The 17797-nt window shown below is 48.0% G+C and overlaps 1 protein-coding gene across 2 annotated transcripts in view; it reads left to right on the forward strand.

Annotated features, from left to right (window-relative positions):
• The window catches only part of LOC138489410 (zinc finger protein 34-like), a 109215-nt gene that overhangs the window by 18270 nt on the left and 73148 nt on the right, over positions 1 to 17797 (forward strand). The window lies entirely within an intron of this gene.

The following is a 17797-nucleotide window of genomic DNA, read 5'->3' on the forward strand; positions in this document are numbered from 1 at the left end:
TGTTGACAAATGGTTTATTGTTGAAAGTGCTGGGGACAGGAATAAAACAGAAGATGAAGCATAATGCTCGCCTCCGTCTTCACATAGAATTATATGCATTGTATGCCTGCATGGAAATCTCATGCAAGCATTCAATGAGACGCACCGATGAGATGAAGGAGGTCGGCAAAGCAGAGATTATGGGACTCATATTGGAGTTCCCCGTAATGTGCCTTTAGAGACCTGTTACATCTACACTGTAGCGTAGACAGCAGAGTGCAAAAGGTGAGTGGAAAAAGGCAGTGTACACTACACACTTGTACGCCACCGTACAAACAGTAAAAGCAGATTGCATTGCAGTTGATGTTTACAATTGATTCCTATAGCTCTGCCCGCAAAAGCGGGCGCACTCCATTGGAATCCCCATCATTTGCGCCGGCATGGAAATCTATGCTGGCGAAAATGCTGGAGTATTTGTATGGCTGAGAGAAAAGGAGTGGTGGAAACACAAGTTATGTATCGCCCCTCCTCTTAAACATACAAATGAATGAACTTGTTGCATAACCCAAACAAAATGCATAAATGTCTTAAACAGGCTTTAACACATTGGAGCTCATGTTCCACTGAGCCATAATGTTAATGGAAGGCATAAAAGCCTTGAGTACATCTTTAATGCCTTCCATTCACGCCACGGCTCATTTTCAATCATTTGTATGGCGGAGACGCTGGGCGGAACACATCTTGCTTTTCCGCCACCTCCCTTCCTCTCCACCATACAAATGCTCCAATTTTCATGCTGGCACAAATACTGAGCCCACAGCTTTATGCACCAGCATGAAGCTGACGTACCTGAAAGGGATCCATTGTACACGCTGCCTGCCATGCTGACATGGTAGGCAGCGTGTACAATTGAAATTATACCCCCCCAGACATGCTTGCATGTCTTGGGGGATTCATTGTAATTGCGGCACTCACGATTAAAAGTTAACGCTGCCTGGCATGCAAACTTTTTGCCCTGCACTCGAAGCTGGATCTGAGGTCGCGGTATCACCAGCTAGAGCTCCACCCAGACTCAATATACATTACAACCTTTACCACTCATGAGGGCCTCTATCAATTTAAACGCCTGAGCTTTGGTATTTCGTCTGCGGCGGAAGTCTTCCAAAATGCCATCCGGGGAGCGCTAGCTGGTCTCAAAGGGGTACTCAATATGAGTGATGACATTCTGGTTTTTGCTGAGTCCCAGACCATGTTGCAGAGGCCAAGGGAGCTGGGCCTTACCATACATCGAGGAAAATGTGAATTTTTGAAGGATCGTATTGGGTTGTTTGGATTCATTTTCCACGCCAACAGTGTTTTGCCTGATCCGGAGAAAATAAAGGACATCCGCGAGGCTGCGGCGCCCCAATCCCCCATGGAAGTACGTAGACTCCTGGGCATGGTTAACTACTGTGGGCGATTCATCAAAGGGTTGGCGCCCCTGTCCAAACCTCTCCAGGCCCTGACAAAGAATGAGGACACATGGGTGTGGGACAAGAGAGAACAAGATGCATTCCTAGAGATCAAGAGGGCCCTCTCGAATCGGGACACGATGGCATATTTCGACCCAACCGCAGAGTCAGAAATTGTCGTGGATGCCAGCATGGTGGGACTGGGGGCTGTCCTTATGCAGTCCTGACGCCAGAGGTGACATGCGCCCTATCGCCTATGTGAGTAAGGCTATCACGGACACCGAGAGACGCTACATATATATATTGTTGGAAAGCCTGTGACGGTACTGACGGACCATAAACCACTTCTGCCCATTCTTGCGGGCGTGTCGTCAAAGCCTCCCCCGCTGATTGAAAGATGGATGCTCGCGCTCATCGAGTATGGGGTCAAGCTTGTGTACCGGCCATGAACGACCAATCCAGCCGACTATCTGTCTCGCCACCTGAACCATGAGCAGGGGCAGGGGCCTGGTGAACTTGTGGAGTGCCAAGAGTTTGTTCACAGCATTGTGGAGAGCGTGATGCCAGTGGCTCTGTCTAAGGAAGTAGTGGCTGAGGAATTGTCAAAGGATGAAGTGTTCAAAATCATTCAGGCAGCTGTAAGAAGTGGTGAATGGAAAGAGGTACTACAGAACAACACCAGGCGGGATGTTAGGGCCCAGAGGGATCTCCAAGCGCTCTGGAGAGTAAAGGATGAACTCTTGATATCAGATGACGGACTGCTGCTGCGTGGAAGGCAGATTGTTATTCCGCAGACACTGGGGGCTCGTGTCCTAGAACTGGTGCACACCGGACATCAAGGGGTCGCAAAAACGAAGGCGCGGCTGAGTCCCAAAGTATGGTTTCCGGATCTAGAAGGCCTCGTCGAATCACACGTGAGGAGGTGCCTGCCATGCCAAGCGGTGAGCCCAATAAAGAGAGCACCACCCATCAGCTCCATGGAAAGGAGTGAGAGTCCGTGGGGCACAGTCCACGCTGACTTCGGGTCAACAGGGAGGGGCATGTACTTTTTGTCCGTGGTCGACCAATGGTCAAGATATCGGAGGTGGAATTGGTGGAATCAACAGCAAGCGACCACACCATCATGGCTTTGGACAAGATGTTCGCGACTCATGGTTTTCCCGAGATCCTGTGCTCTGGTAATGGACCACCATTCACAGGGAGCCAGTTCGCTCAGTACACGAATGCGAAAGGAATCCAGCACCAGAAGGTGTCACCCCTCTGGCCTCGAGCAAATGGGGAAGCTGAAAGGCTCATGAGGACACTGAACAAGGTGTTTCGAATATCGGCCAATGGAGGAGGGGACTTGAAGAAGAGACTGGTAGAGTTTTTGCGGGAGTAACGAACAACACCCCACCAATCGACCAGAGTTGCCCCGGCCGAGGCTCTATTTGGACGCTGTCTGAGAGGCCTCATCCCGGAGGTAGAGGGCCGTGAGCCCGGGGTCATCGACAACGACAAAGTGCGCAAAGAGCGAGCGGCGCGCAACGAGAAAGAGTGCAAGGAGAGGTTTACAAGATAAAGAGGTAGCCGTGGGAGACTCTGTGATTGTGCGAAATAGGCGACCCGAGGGTAAGCTGTCGCTCCCATATGACGGTTACTCATGTAAAAGGGACCATGGTCACCGCAGCCAATGAGAGAGGGACTGTCACCCGCAACCAATCCTTCAAAAAGATCGATGTCCGAATGAGGAACCAGAAGGTGTTGCCCTGCCCAGAGCAGTGGCAGAGGACCCGGCAGGGGACGTGCCAGTGGACATGATGCCACGGGCTGATAGCCCCCTGCCAACCCCAACCCCACGCCGATATCCCGTGTGACGTGATCGTAGACTGCCTGTTCGTCTAAAGGACTACGTCCTGACTCAGGAGACTGAGCCTGGCGTCCCAATCAGGTCAGCGACCCACGTTGGGTCAGTTTACAGTTATGTTTAAGTGTTTGGTACTAGTTGTTTTTTGTTAAAGAAAAGGAGGGATGTGACGTCTTTTAGTTAAAGGCGCGCATGCGCGAGCCTTGGTTTGGGCCGCGCATGTGCAGTGATCAATAAAGACGTTCCGTGCGGCAGTTGCCGCCGGGACCCTGGAAAGCACAGACGTACATGTATTCGGCTCAGTGATTGTGTGCATGGGTGTGTGTAAGTACGGGGCGGCCAGAGGCACGGGTGCGCCCATCACACATTGTTTATTGGGTCACTCTTGTGCGGTATCCTGTCCTGTCTGTAGATTTAATTCCCAAAGATGTTTCTGTATTGGGCTGGGCATGCCCACAGTGAGACCCAGCCCTTCCTCATCTAAAATTCTTCAGAAACAAGAAACAAAAGAGCCCTTGTACCCCATTTGAGTGGCTGATGTTGTAGCCATTTAATACTCGCATCCAACAATTTAAGCTGTCCAAATGAGCATGTATGGTTCATGGTTACAAACATTTTAATGTTAGTGTGAGTATTGTGAACCGTGGTGTGGACACCAAGCTATGCATCGGTTATGCATTTAGAGATTCACACATACAATCCTTTTATCACAGACATGTTTATCAAATGTGCAGAGCTGTTATAGTCCTGAAATGCTCTGTGATTTAATGCAAATCATACAGGAATCCTCATTGGTGCTATTGGTCCCCTTTCCCACACTCAGAGGTATTTTGAAAGAGTACAATAAGAGTGTACCAGACTGTCCATCTTGGAATGATAACCTACTATCAGAAAATTATTCATATGGTTAGTCTAGTACTGCCCCTTGTGAAATACATGTGAGGTGGTACGAACAGAACACCTGCAACAGAGGGCCAGTGGTCAGTGGGCCCTCAGACCACAGCAGGCTGGTCACACTGCGGTGTGCCAGTACGGACAGTTTGCTGTACGGACAGTTTGAAACTGCATTCAGGCAACGCCTTCCCTAAGAGTAGGTGACAGAAAAATCATTTACTTAGGCAGCAACAGCTGTGTTTTCACATTAGAATTCTTCTGTAAAGTACTTGAATTACAATGTAAAGAAACTAGCTTCATTTATATAGCAATTATTTATTCATATTGAGGAGGGGTTTTGTTGCACGACAGATGTGTAGTTTTGGAGTGACGTGAGCCATTCGGGGTTGGTGGGCCCCAACGATGCATACCGCCAGGGATGCATTCCGGTGTAAAACCGGCCCTGGTCATAAGTCTCCTTTTTGGCCAAGAGGATGGCTGTTTTGTAAGTGGAGGCCGCATTCGTGAATAGAGCTTTGTTGGCCAGGTTGGGTTTTTTCTCCAGACGGATATTGCCGCCCGTTTGGTGTTCCGAAGGATTTTAAGCTCCGGAGTGAACCATTTGTTCAAGTGGGCTGCCTGATTGGCTTTGGTAAGTTTGATGGGGGCGATGATGTCAATTGCTGATTCAAGCGTGTTGTTATAGAGGTCAGCAAGTTGATCCACATCCAAGTTGGTGAAGTTTGCGGGGGCGAAGATATTGTGGATTAGAGGGTGAAGGCTGTGCATCGTGATGTTGCGGTTATTCCTGGAGAGGGTTTGTGGGAGGGTCGCCGGTAGGGTGTTTGGCTGCACCTTCCCTTGGATGGAGAAGGAAATTACGTGGTGGTCCGACCAGGCAATTGGTTAATTTTTAAGGATTGAGGTGGTGCAGTTGAGGTGCGCCAACCAATCCAAGGTTCTGCCTTTGTTATGTGTTGGGGATGTAACCCTGTGCTTGAACCCTAGTTGGGAGATAGTATTTTCCAGAGAGAGCGCATTAGCGTTGTTGGGATCGCCGAGGCCTAAGTTTTAAGTCCCCAAGTACGATGATTTGTGATCCTGTTTTAGTATTGTTAGTGAGGAGGTTGGATATATCAGGATAGATTGTACTACGGAGAGTTGGAACTTAACTGATAGGAGTTCAGCAGACCAGAAGTTGGACTGTGGGGTTGCTCTAAGGCCTAGGGATGTTTTGGCGATAAAGGCAACTCCACCTCCTTTACCCGAATCTCTGTCGTTCCTTAATATTGAGTAGCCCTCTGGGATGGCAAGGGACAAAGCTGGGCCTGCTGCCAGCCAGGTTTCTGTGATAGCCAGGAAGTGAAGGTTGTTAGCAGAGAAAAGGTCTGCAATGTCGAGCATTAATGAGAGCACCTCTGATCAAAGGGTGTTCATCTATGCTGCTGGGTGTTTTAGGTGAGTTGACCAAAATATGCTTAGGGGTGGCATGAGGATGGTTAGGATAAGAGTGGTAGGAGTAGAAGTCCTAAGGGGATGCAACCGGGTGCAGAGTCTTAGGTTTCTGTCCTTCACTGGGCATGGGTTCCAAAGTGTGGGTGGTGCCGCAAATCGGCAGATCCATTCTAGTGGGCTGAGTGGCTGGTTGAGCAAGGATGCCTGATTAGGGTCATCATGGGCCAAGGTCATGATAGGTGTGAGGGATGGGTGAGATAGCGGAGGTGGGAGACATTTGGGTAGGAGGTAGGGTAGTGGGTCAGTATTGAGTAGAAGCAGTATAGTGGCTAGAGTTAGTATGGGTCTGCAGAGGGCTGCCATGTATGCAAGGGGGGTTTGTTAGAGATAATTCTCTTGAATATAAAGGACATATAATCACTAGGGTGCAAAAGGCTATGCAGATACAATGAGCATAAGGCACATTTAGTAATCAACAATAGGCTAGTCCAAATCAGGGCAAAGTAGGCAAATACAATGTACTTGGGGGCATAAGGCACATTTAGTAATCAACAATAGGCTAGTCCCAAAAAGGGCGAAGTAGGCAAATACAATGTACTTGGGGGGCATAAGGCACATTTAGTAATAAACAATAGGCTAGTCCCAATCAGGGCGAAGTAGGCAAATACAATGTACTTGGGGGCATAAGGCACATCCAGTAATCAACAATAGGCTAGTCCCATTCAGGGCGAAGTAGGCAAATACAATGTACTTGGGGGCATAAGGCACATTTAGTAATCAACAATAGGCTAGTCCCATTCAGGGCGAAGTAGGCAAATACAATGAACTTGGGGGCATAAGGCACATTTAGTAATCAGCAGTAGGCTAGATCGAGTCAATGCACTGCAACGCGATATGCGCGTTCGCTTGGGAGTTGCAGTAGGCTATTGGTAAGTGCGTGGCTGCTCCGATGATGGGTCAATGGCCTCTGTGTTGGAGCCACAGCTGTCGATCACTTCCTCGTCACTCGAGGCGCCTGCTGGGGAGCCACCCTCGGCCTGCTGCATGGCATAGGCCGCCCACTGTTTAACTCGCCGTTCTTTTAACGTCTTAGGACGTTGCGGCCTACTGTAAAACTGTGTTGCCTGCACTTTGCGTAGCCCATTGCCTAATTGTGTTGCCTATTGTAAAACTGTGTTGCCTGCAACCTTGTGCAATCCATTGCCCTAAATGGTGCTTTTATCTGCCTCTAACAAACAGCCTATCACACTGACCCTAGCACAGTAGTGATCTTCTGACTAGCTGTGACCGCAACCCTTTACTTTCTCTATGCTGCCCACACCTAGCCTTAGTCTACGGTATAGATCTTACCCACTTCCGCTGTGTACACAGACGGCTGCAGCCTTCCTAGCACGTCCGTGATCTTCAGATTAATTGTGCCGCAGCGCAGAACAAGCATTAAACCTCCACCTAGGAGTCTCTACTCTTTCATGGCTTCCCTACGGAGAGTTGCACTCACCATGGCTACCCTCTTACCACTTTTTCACTCCATAGCACCCACGAAATTCCTGCCTTCCTTACAGTCCAAACACCCAAGCCCGACCACTATCATACAAGCAGCCCCCCCTTCCATCTCCCCAGTGGAATGGATCACCCGCTTTGCCACTCCACCGACACCACTGGTTCCATGCCCACTTAGTGTGAGAAATGCAAGATTAGGCTCTCGCTTTCCCTCAAGTAAGTTCTCTCATAAAGTGCTAGACTCTCCTGACAACAGGGCAACTAGCTCCCAAACAACAACATCTCTGCCGACCCACTTGCACAAAAACGCTGGCACCACTGAGCATGCTAGGCATTTTCGGAGTGCTGCAGCCACTGACATGCCGTCGCTTAAAGGGACCCTTGTCAACGCACGTTCTCTGGTCGCCCACGCACTGGACATCGCCAACATCATCTTAACCAACAATTTGGACTTCCTTGCCGTAACAGAAACCTGGCTTCATCCAGCAGCTGGTCCCTCTCTTTCTTTGGCCATCTCAGACAACTACACCATCTTCCGTGCAGACAGAGGTTCCAGTAAAGGTGGCGGAGTAGCCCTTATAGCCAAACCCCATCTGAACTTCAGAGAATTCTCCACCATAGGCCTACCCTCAGCGGAACTCCTTTCGGTGAAACTTCTGCTCTCAAATACCTGCACCATCTTACTCCACCTCATCTATGGACCCCCAGGTGCTATCTCCTCCTTTGAAGAAGATATCACCCACCTCATCACCCAAAATACTAAATTGGGTTTGGAAAACATTCTCCTTGGAGACTTTATTTAGGCCTTTATGACGCTAATGATTCCAATGTATCCACATTAGACAACGCCATTACACAACTGGGATTCAAACAGCACATCAACGAACCTACCCACTCCAAGGGTAGAACGTTGGATTGGCTGGCTAACTTTAACTGCTCCACAACTATTCTCAACAATGCCCTGTGTGCATGGTCTGCCCATCACTGCATCACCTTCTCCATCCTGAAAGATACTCACACTACCACCCAGGCCACCATCGCCCCACAACCTCTTTAAAGGAACAAACGTAATATAACACTAGACAACCTTCTTCCATTGCTACAACCCATTACTGACCTGCCTCACAATTCAAAACTGGATCCCTCCTCCTTGGTTGACTTGTATAACAGTACCATTGAACTCGCTCTAAATCTAGCTGCACCCTTGAAATTGAGAAAGGCAAAACCGACAGACAATTTAAACAAATGGTTTACTGCCGAACTAAAAGCATTGCGCAATGTCAAAAGAATATCTGAAGCCAATTGGAGAAAATCTGCAACTACCCCTAACAAGGAAAGCTTTGCTTCGGCGGCAGCCACTTACAAATCTACCATTACAATACCAGGATTCAGAACGCTAAATCTGGTACCAAAGTGCTCTTCTTGATCTTAAGAGAACAAGAGTCTCCAGCACCCCCCACTGAAGACTGAACTAAAGACAACGCCTGGTGTGAGAACATCCAGAAAAATGTATCTGATAAATTGATATTACTACAAAACAAAATTGAGACTAAGAAGAAGAGTCTCGCCCACTTACCCAACTTGCCTAATCCACAACAGCCCACATGTCCACCTTTCCACTTCTCGCCAGTATCTAGGGAAGAAGTGGCGAAGATAATTTCAGGCCTCAAACCGTCCAATTGCCAGGGTGACACTTGCCCTGCCTTAGTCATTAAGGAGGATGCTAAAGAACTTGCTTCTTTTGTCACGGCTTTGATCAACTCGTCCTTTAAAAGCTGTGTAGTTCCCAAAAACCTCAAAGAGGCTTGCGTCATGCCCCTCCTAAAAAAAAGAAAAACAACCTAGATCCAAATATACCCACAAACTACAGACCTATAACAACGGTCCCGTTCCTGCTAAAGATCATAGAGTGGCATATCCCCAAATACCACATTTTTATGAAAAAACATTTGGAAGATAACCTTCTTGGCCTGCGCCAATCGGGCTTTAGACCCAGGCACGGAACGGAAACGGCCCTCCTGGATCTAAAGATCCAAATGGACGAAGCCAAAGAGAATGGCAAACTGGCTATCCTGCTCCTATTGGACCTATCAGCAGCGTTTGACCTTGTGGACCATCACATCTTGACTGAACATTTTCCTCTGCAGCAGCATTCTCAACAAATGCTGCCAGTTGGATCAACTCCTTTCTCACAAATAGAACAACCAGAGTCTTTGCACCCACTGCAACTGCCGAGCCTGCACCCATCCACTTTGGTGTCCCCCAAGGCTCCTGTGTCTCTCCCACACTTTATAATATATTTTCTAAGCTCCTATTTGATCGTCTTGACAAGCTGGGTGTCACCTACACAAACTATGCAGATGACACCCAGGTCCTCATCACCCTCACTGGTTGCTATGAGAGAGACGCAGAAAAGCTGAACAAAATCTATTGTGAAATTCAGGCCTGGATGGCCACACACCGCCTCTGCTTAAATGACGACAAGACGGAGCTCTCAAGCCGGTCAAGTAGCACAGCTAGTAGAGCGCTCGCTTTGACATCTGTGCAGAGCCTGCTGACGCAGGTTCGAATCCCGGCGGGCCAATCTCAGCCTTTCATCCTTCCGAGGTCGATAAATGAGCACCACACACCGTGGGTAATAATAAGCAGCGCTCAGATACCTGAGGGTTTGTAGCGCTATATAAAAGCCTAATTATTATTATTTATTATTATCGTCGGCACCCAAGCCTGTCTCAACAATCCCGACCACAGGTACAACTCCTACAACATTGATGGCAACATCATCAAAGTTGCTAAAGATGTTATAACCCTTGGTGTGTATTTAGATTCCACCTTATCACTTAAAAAACAGGTAAATACCACAGCTTCCACCACCGCAAGCCTGCAAACCTTTTCTGTCTGCAAATAGTTGCTGCACCATAGCCAGGGCTTTGACCTTGTCCAAATTGGACTATTGCAACACCCTATTCCTAGGCTCCTCCGAGTCCAACCTGAATAGATTACAAGTTCTTCAGAACAACGCCCTGCGCTGTGCCCTGAATATACCTCGCTCGAGCCATATTTCATTCACCAGAAGAGATTCTCACTGGCTACCAGTACGTGACAGAATTAAACTTTGCACTCTCGTCATTACATGTAAATGTCTGGCTAACATAGCTCCCCAATATCTTTCAGACAAATTCTCAAGGCACCAATCCACCAGACCTGCCTACCAGCATTGCCTCACTATACCCAAGTTTAATTTGAAAACAGCAGGGGGCTCGAGCTTCCCAGTGCTGGCAGCCAAATGTTGGAACTCCCTACCAACAGCTATCAGAGCCAAACCCTCCTTTTGGGCCTACAGATCTTAAGTAAAAGTTTGGTTTCTCGCTTAACTACTTCGATCTTTGTGTATTCAGAGCTGTAACATGTATTTACCTGCTCACTATTTATTCAGTACTGTAACCGGTCTGTCTCAACCCACGCTTTCTTGATTTTTGCTGCTTATCACCCTGACCACATGTAACCTGGTCCCAAGAACTATTTAATACAATGTATTTGTAACTGCTATTACATGTTATCTGTAACTGTAACAATTTCTTATATGTTCAAGCACACAGATACTATCAGGGTTAGGTGCATTTTATAAATAATAAACTAAAAGCTTGCAAGACCGACAGGACTCCTCGTGGTGATCTCTAGATACACCTCCGGTGTGTGTCTTTACAAGCGAACTTGCCGTTGCAAGAAGGGCAACATTTGAAAGGTGTCCTGTCCATAGCTCAGGTTAATAGCGACAGCAAAACCAGAATGGGAAAGAGAGGGGAGAAGGAAATGCATTCTTGAAAAGAAACAGAGCCATGGACCCACTCTCCCTACAGTGTAGGCCTGGCGAGGCCACGCGGTCGACCGTGTCGACCAGAGCACCAGCTGCCGAAGTCTGGAGTTGTCTTTGCGGTCTTCAGCATTGGCTGTGAAGTAGTCCTCGAAGGGGACGAATATTAAACAACCGCAGGTCGAGGAAAAATACATTATATTAGCAATTTTTCGAGCTCCGCATAAGGCAACCAGCTAGCTGGGCGGAAAAAAACAATCTGAGGGACCTCGACACGTGAAGGATCTTAGGTACTCTAGACGTCACGTTGGGGATAGTGTTACAAGCACGCCTATGTCAACATCCCCTTTCAATCCTCGAAAGACAAGATGTAATACTCTGCGATTAGCACTAGATTCTGGACTATATGCACAGCATGTGACTCTAAGCAGATTCACAAGCTGAAGCAAATTTGAGCACGCTTTCTCAAATTTGCCTCATAATTACATATTAACATCAATGTTGCTCTCCGTCCGCTAACCACCCCAGCCCCTCCCTCTTTAACAGCCCAATAACATAAGTAGGTACTCACTCTGTAGCGGGAACGTTTGACAACTTCATTTCTCCATCTGATCCAGCCCTTGAATGAAACCCAAACCGGAAATCCTGCAGGAAGAAAAGCCAATGATCTATTAGAAGAGATCTCTCCCCCTTCCTAACTCCAATGTAGTCCTCCCGGTCCCCCTTTGATACCCCATCACTCAGGACCAGTCAGAAACAGAGAAAGAAAAAGTATCTCACTTGTGACAGTTTGATGCAGCAGGATTTACCATTTCAAATATTTCCAATACTTGGTCTGAAGTATGACATTTATTGACTGCACACCACAAATCTGACTATCACTGGGTACTCCAAAAACTCGAGGGGCCACATCAATTTTGAAGGCCTATATGAGAATCGAATATTCTGCAGTTCGGGAGCCTCCCAAGGCCTGTGTTTAAGCAAAAGCCACTACTATGTTCCAAGCTCGCTGGTGGTACATTCGCTAAGGCCAGCTAGGGTATTGACTGCTGAGCAGCCAAGGCACAGTTCTCCAGAAGGATGCGCAGTGACAGACATGCAGTCTAGCAAGTTATTTGGTCAAAAAAGAGGAATGCCCTCCCACGGTTAGCGTCATGATACCTTCGGGTGACCATGCACTCTATAAGAATTGGTAACATCACATAACGGTTACAGATCCAATGACCTTTTATCTACAGTTGCGAGAAACGCACACATTTCCAGACATTAAAGGCAGGTATGCATAACTTTCCTAAGAATCTCTTGAGGTGATAGAGCAGTATCTGGTATTCGCAGGGTTGGCAGGATGTGTTTCCTATAGGTTTAGCCGAAATGGGGTGGGGAATATCTAATGATCAAGCCTGTTGGCTCTAGGCATGTCTAAAGAACCATTTTTCCCTACACAGCAAAACGTTATTTCTAATGGAAAATAAGGCTTGCATCTGATCAATTTTATGGGACGCTGGATCTGATACTGCAGTGTACCGATCTAAAACATATGCCAATGTTACCGTATGGGTACCTCACAATTAAATGTGTGTCCCTTTCCTTTGAGTTGTAGAAAGTTTATTTCGGGAATACAAAACGTTCCCATTAAAACAATTGACATCAGAATTATACATCATTCATTTAAAAGATAAAAAATCATCCCATCATGATTAAAACCTTATAACCTTTTTAAAATACAAGGAAGAATAAAAGAAAAAACCCTTTGATTCAAACGATTTTAATTAGAAAAAATCCTCAAAGTTAACCCCAACCCACATAAACTGAGTCCACACAGAGCAGGTTCAAACTGAATGAATCCCTGGCCCTGCAAGAGTGGTTTAGGCGTGCAATCTCTGATATACGAGAAAGCAGGGCAAAACAATCAAAAACGGGACAAGTCTTCCTTTGGCGCATCACAAAGAATGCACAATTCATTTTCATTGGCATTTGACCAGGCTGCCACCACTGCTCTTAAACAAATGCAATTAAAATGTGCCCTGGTAATGCGCTGAGAAGGGTTCTGTGCACATTGTAGGTAATTCTGGAGACCTGGGCTTGCAATGATCGCATATTTCCTATCAGCGGGCCTTAGGATCTCAGATGAGTCCTCCTTATCCAGTATACACTGGAATACCCTTGCTTTTATAGATCTCAGAACATTGCAGGCAGGCCATCTCTCATAAATCCTTCAGCCATATCAAACTCGGACAACATTGCTTTTACATACCTAAACCTGGGAATCTTCACGTGGGGGTCCCTAGGAACCAAGTGTTTAATTAGCTCATGGGTTAAACCAGCGTTGCTATTCCTCCAAACTCTGAGCCAATGACTTACAAGCTGAACTGCAATGAGGTCACTAATGAACCTGAAACCCAATTCCTGGTGCACCGCAAAGTTCGGGGCCGATCATGGAAGCCCCAATACTTGTTTCAGAAAGGTATTCTCTACCACCTGGATAGACTCAATATTGCTATGGCCCCACAGCTCTATGCCATACCTAGCAACAGAGATAGCTTTCCCATTATAAACCTTGAGCACCAGCTCGACCAGTTTAGCTTTAAACATGCCCATAGCACGTGCCACCCCGCCTACGGGATGTCTGAACCTTGCAGTCTGCCTGATAAGATGGGCTTTCACACTATATTTTGAAGAACATCTAACCCCCAGAGAGTCGAAACTAGAGACTGTGGGGATCAGAACCCCCTTGCTGAACATGGCCTGACATTTTGGTGGGCACTTCCCCCTACTACAGATTTTTCGGCATTAACCTTTAGATCCAGCGAATCCATAAGTGAAGAATAGTCATCAATCAGACGCTGCAGGGCTCTGGGAGTGCAGGCTAGCAAAACCGTGTTGTCTGCATAAGCTAATAATGGCATGAGTCGACTACCTATCCTTGGGACATGCCGAGTGGAGTTAAGTAAATGAGAAGAGCAAGGGGGGGCAGGGGGTATACACAACTCTGGCGCACCCCTCCCTCCACCTGAAAAAAAGCAGTACACCGTCCCTGCACCCTACTCCTCACTCAGGCCACTGTGGAAGAGTGCTATCTCTCCAAGAGATCCACCATTGCACCTGGACAATTCATGGATCTGATCACACACCAGATTATTTTACAGTTGACCTGGTCAAAGGCAGTGCTCAAATCCATTAAAGCAAGAAAAATAGGTTCCTCCTTAATATTCAAAGAGTGAGCCGCTACCAGATAAAGGTTCAAGGACACCTCGGCCGATCCATGACCTGGTCTAAATCCCAAATGAATGGGGGAAATAACGTTATTACATTCCACCCAAGACTCCAATCTTCCCAATAGGACCCTCGCCATGATCTTAAACAGAGAGTCGAGGAGTAAAATAGGTCTATACGCTGCCGGTAGCGCCCTCTACCCCTTTTGATAAATCGGTTGAATTACTGCTCGTGACCAAGATACAGGGTGCACACAACCTGCACAAATAGCATTAAAACCCAAAGTCAAGATCGGAGCCCAAAGGTCCGGTTCGGATAAAAAGTCTGCTGGTACATTATCAAGGACTGGAGACCTATGTCTGGCTTGGCATTTCATGGCTGATACAATGTCCCCTACCTCAAGAACACATTTTCCTGACACTGGGAATGCTAACTGCTGGAAATCCACTGCAAGCGATTGTTCAGTGACCACAACCGCATGACAAGCACTGTATAGAGCAGAGAAATGGGCCACCCAAACCTGATCGGAGACCATGGCATCAGCACCTAAAAGAGGTGGCCCTCTTGTAAGAGGACGGGCACCAACTATATCCCTTTTTGAGGACAGGGGATTCTTCAGGGTTTCAAGTAAGATGCTCTTGGATGTTGTGCAATCTGAGTTAAACCAACCCTGTCTCTTTCCCAATCTTTTACTGGCCACTAGGGTGAATGAGGCCGATAGATTACACAGAAGTGATACAAAATTTGTTAGAATAACACTCCGATTAGAACCGCCTGAGAACAAATCATCCAATTCCCGCCAGTTGTTTATAACAATATCCCTCTGCAACCCTCTATCGATCAGCTAGCTGCCATTTTAATCTGAGCTTTTGGCCATCAAGGGACACCTCCGGCTGATAGGACAATACCGCAGTGCTCGCTTATCCTGTATTTTAAGCACAAGCCAGATGGAAAATTATCACTGCAAATGTTGCCTAGCGCCTTGAACTTGATGACACAGTCCCAGAATTTTACTGGGACACATGTGAAGTCAATCGCTGAGTGACCCGTAGCCGCCGAGAAGGTGAAATTGCCTGGGATATCATCGGGAAAACAGCCATTAGCCGGACGCAGCCCCATTCATAGAGGAACTTCCAAAACCTAAGCCCCTCTACACAAATTCTCACATCCCTCATGATGGGAAATGATATCCCAGCCAGATCATCTTCCGAGGAATCAAATAGGGCAGTTCCTGGACCACCGCCCAGCTTGGCATTGAAATCTCCCCCTCCCCCAAATGAGAAATAGCATATTAGCAGCAGCCAAATTAACCAGGCCTTCCATAACGGAGGATAACACCAAGAGACAGCCCCTAGTGAACTGCACATGGGGATCGTTTAAAAAGTTGAGCACAAGCACATCATTCTGTGGAATTCTAGCGCCTGCAAGAATGGATGGGAGTATTCAAGGGGGAACAATTCACTAGATAAGTGGGATTTAACCAAAATAGACAGACCTCTGTAGCAGCTTCCCCTAGGATTCTTCAGTGCCACTAAACAATATGCCACAAACCCATCCACGGGGACATCCTCTACTGCCCAGGTCTCCTGTAATAGAACAATGTCAACATTCTCAAAGAGTGACTTGGTCTCTGGGCTGCCCAATCTGGATTTAATACCAGCCACATTCCCTGAAACAATCACCAGGGTTTCAGCTGACTGGGGAACATGGGACCAGTCAGACACAACATTTAGCGAACCACCACTCACTTGCCCCCCTGATGGACTGGGCCAGTTCTCAATCTCAACTGTTGGCCCACATTCTCTAAAGCCGTTTCAAAGGTGGGGCCAGTGCATGGAAGGCATAAACCTTCTCCCTTGCATGCTGAGAGACCTGGAAGCTCCTTGGGGTGGCTCGTCTCAACCTCTGCTCCAGTTCTGTTCTTGTCAGATCAACAATGGGACGATTGGGATCAATGGTAAGATCAATACTACTAACTTGGTCGAATGTCCCTAAAAGGTCATGCAAGGGTTTGGAGAGCCATCCTACCCTACCCCCTCCTCATACCAATGGTATCACGAGTCACGAAGATGGCATATGTCGGCTTTAGTGTCCTCAAATACCTCAATCCCCCTCCTAGCAACAGTTTAAGATGCAAAAACAAAAGTTTGCATTAACAAAAGAAAAGCGAAGATTGCACCCCTTACAAAACATACAGTCCGAAAGAATGCACACAGTGGGAAACAGTTGAAACGAAATATCATTCACCCCAAGCACCTCCGATAGGCCCTTCGCTAAGGCTCTTTTGTAAGCATTTTTATTGCCATGTGTTAGCCCCTTGAAGCAACAGATTACATTTGTATTTCGCCCGCCGTTCAGAGGATCGACCTTGGAAGCCCCCTTCTTAATGCCCCCACAGGGAATACCCGGAGTGGCATCAAAACTCTGAATGTCATTTCCACAGCCAGCCAAATTAAATCTGTGCACGCTACCCTGCTTTCCAATATCAGCCTTGAGAGTAGTTTGAGAGATGGGTAACCTGATGTTAGTCTCGGCCAGACTTTCGGGCTACGTGGATGTAGTCCTTTATCTCCTTGGGGTGACCATTAGCCATCCAAGGAGCGTGGTGAGTGTGTGCCCCTGAAAGCGCCTTATTGGTGTTTAATTTGCCCATTTTGTTTGTGGGCCTGTGCCCAGGAGCAGGCCCTTGCGTCCCTTCCCTCCCCGCACTCTCTTCCTGGTTCCACAGCCTGCCCGCCTCCTGACCCGCCCTCCCTCCCCCCCATTGGTCCATCCACGGTACCCATCGAGTATACCGACTCGCGTGTGTTTCACTGGCTGCATTAGCCATCCAAGGAGCGTGGTGAGTGTGTGCCCCTGAAAGCGCCTTATTGGTGTTTAATTTGCCCATTTTGTTTGTGGGCCCGTGCCCAGGAGCAGGCCCTTGCGTCCCTTCCCTCCCCGCACCCTCTTCCTGGTTCCACAGCCTGCCTGCCTCCCGACCCTCCCTCACTCCCTCCCCCCCATTGGTCCATCCACGGTACCTATCGAGTCTACCGACTTGCGTGTGTTTCACCGGCTCCATTAGCCATCCAAGGAGCGCAGTGAGTGTGTGCCCCTGAAAGTGCCTTATTGGTGTTTAATTTGCCCATTTTGTTTGTGGGCCTGTGCCCAGGAGCAGGCCCTTGCCTCCCTTCCCTCCCTGCACCCTCTTCCTGGTTCCACAGCCCGCCCGCCTCCCGACCCGCCCTTCGTCCCTCCCTCCCTCCCATTGGTCCAGCCAAGGTAGCCATCAAGTCTACCGACTCACGTGTGTTTCACCGGCTCCATTAGCCATCCAATGAGCGCGGTGAGTGTGTGCCCCTAAAAGCGCCTTATTGGTGTTTAATTTGCCTATTTTGTTTGTGGGCCCGTGCCCAGGAGCAGGTCCTTGCGTCCCTTCCCTTCCCGCACCCTCTTCCTGGTTCCACAGCCCACCTGCCTCATGACCTGCCCTCCCTCCACTCCTCCCACTCGCTCTCCCAACTGGTCTTAACTGGCCCTCCCAGGGCAGTCCTCTGCCCGGCAGCCTCCTTCGGCTAAGGACCCTGAGGCAAAGGACGGCTGCTGATGGTATCTGCAGGTATCTGCAGGAGAAGCAAGACGCCAGCTCCGATCAAAAAAAGTAAGTGTGGCAAGGGTAGGGAC

The sequence above is a fragment of the Ambystoma mexicanum genome, chromosome 9 (genome assembly GCF_040938575.1).
Source record: "Ambystoma mexicanum isolate Mex_15411 chromosome 9, UKY_AmexF1_1, whole genome shotgun sequence".
In the NCBI taxonomy this organism is placed as follows: domain Eukaryota; kingdom Metazoa; phylum Chordata; class Amphibia; order Caudata; family Ambystomatidae; genus Ambystoma; species Ambystoma mexicanum.